Consider the following 2,513-nt stretch of genomic DNA (forward strand, 5'->3'; position numbering starts at 1 on the left):
CAAATTATAGTAAAAAGTAATAAGCAATAAAGGAACATTTAAAGTACAGATGTGGCATAGAGGAAAGGGGACTAGCTGGCCTTTGGGAGGTAGGAGGAAGTCTGTCAGGGAAGATTTACTGTCTTGAAGGACACATAACCCAAGACCAATCAGTGTAGATTCTTTGAGGAGGGCATTTGCACACATCCAGGCACAAACACCGTGAGGTCCTGAATGACAGGGTGGTTCAGTGGACAGGGCTGCTCCCTGGAGTGTGTCCACTGGGGGTCAGAAGTTCAGGCGCTCCACTTCTGAGTCTTAGTGGCCTTTGGCAAGTCACTTTGCTCTCCCTACATGGTTGTCACTGAACAACCTCACATGGTTGGTCTTAGTCTCAATGGGAATAATTAACCAGATGTTCTTTGTAAATGGCAAAGTGCTAGGCGACTGTAAAGGGCTTCAGCATTCCTTAAAAGAGAAAATAAAGCCCCTCATGTCTCATGGGGAAAATGTGAATGGTGATTCTATTTCATTGTTCTACTGACTGCCAGATAAAACTGGATTAATCTCTAAGATCCAGCCTTGAGCTCCTCAGGAAAAGTGTCAAGTACCATGTTTCACCAGGAATTCTGAGCTGTGCGGTGTTGACCCAGTAGGCTGGAGACCTGGCAGTGGGCTGAGGATGTGCTTCTCCAAGCCAGTTTGCAGTTGTCTTCTCTCTCTCCCCAGGCAGAAGCAACCATTTCTGTATAATAGTTAGAATTGATCTGCTAGTAACACAGTCGCCATAATGGTCCAAACCACCAGAATGACTGCTGGTTAACTCTGAATGGAGAGGAAGACTTCCCCTAAAATCGTTTCCAGAGACTGTGGAAAGTATAGGTGAGCTGAGGGTTTGTCCTGGGAGGATTTGGCAGATTAGCTCTTTCGTTATAAAGGGTTTCATCTGTGATTCAGTCTGTAATTCCAAGAACTCTCGTATCTTAGACCTGACAAGTTCTTCCACCAATGACTATGGAGACAAAAATTGAGACGATTACACAGATTTCTCTAGTGTAGAGAAATCAGGGTCCTGAGTCCCTCCAATTTCTCTAGCTCCCTCTTGAGAGAGCCATTCATTCAGATCATGGAGAATTGACATTCAGGGGGTCCATCCAGTTCTACTCTGCTGAATGAGCTGGCCAGCGGAATCCTCCTTGGATGACGTATGATGATGTTGGTGGGGAAGGTCTCTTCCCGTCCAGCTCCGTGTCGTTCTAGGGAATGAGCATTGGCCCCTGGGTTCTCCTGGGGCAGGAGAGGTTTTCCTCTTTGGAGTCAATCTCTGGGTGAGACCACAGTGAGGAAGCTACCAGGCCTGAAGGTCTAGAGGTCAGTGTGTCCCTGTGCTTGTTGGTGAGCTCTCTTTCATGCTGGGCTGAGTGAAAGATGTGGCAATGTTATGCACCGAGGAGAAGCAATGACACTTCTTTGAATAAGGATGCTCCATCAAGGTAATGGTGACCTTCGTGACCCAGCGTGGTTCCCAACCTTAGTAGGCCACTGCTGTCCTGGTCCTTCCCACCTGACCACACAGTGTGTACCTAGGCGTGGAGATAGCACAGCTCTGTTTCCTTCTGAAGCTTCTAGTCAAAGTATTGCTCCCACAGCTCATTTTTGTCTGCCTTGTTCTGGCTGCTGTGAAACTGCTGTAGATGTACACAGTCCCTCTCAGGAAGCTTCACAGGGATGACCAGCTTGGAAGACCTGCTGCCTTTAACTCAGGGAGTCCTGGATTTCATCTGACAAAAGCTTTACAGCTTTTTACAGCTTTACGACATCCCAGATTTTGGTGGTCTGAGCTCCCCGTTTGCTTTCTGGCAATTTCCACCTAATTGACCCTATGGCTGCTTTAAGCTACCCACTTAGAATTTCTATATCTTTGTCCAAGTTATTTTAGCATATTTTGTTGTTCCAAATTATGTATTTTGAAATTGGTTTTACATTGAATGACTAATTTATTTAATGGAAATCAATGATTATAAGCCCTCAATTCCTCGCGTCCACCTTAACTAAAGTCATAGTTGAAGGCTAAAGCCACACATTTCAATAGTAGGTAACAAGGTGCCTTGAGAGGAAGAACGGTTATTGACACACGTGCATTTGAGAGCACACAACACTGGGACAAGTCTCAGTTGCCCTTTGTTTATATTCTTCTCATGTTATGGTCCTCCGGTGACCCCACTCATGGTCACAGCCAACGTTGCACTTTGCCCTCATCTCCTACTCCTCTTTCCCTTACTCTGTCCAGCACACAGGCTGTTCCTTGCTGTTCCTTACTCCAGGCCCTTGCTGCCTCACACCTTCACGCCAGTGTTCCTTTGGCCTGAACGCTTCCCCTCAGGTGTCCACGGGGTGGCGGCCTCACCACCTCGGGTCTTTGTCCAGAAGTCACCGTCTCAAGGTTTTGTCCTTCATCGCTATGTAAAAATGCAACAGCTTCCCAGAACCAAGTATCCTTTATGCTGCTCTATTTTTCTCTATTGTCCTTACCA

This window comes from Leucopleurus acutus, assembly GCF_964270905.1.
Source record: "Leucopleurus acutus genome assembly, chromosome: 14".
Lineage (NCBI taxonomy): Eukaryota > Metazoa > Chordata > Mammalia > Artiodactyla > Delphinidae > Leucopleurus > Leucopleurus acutus.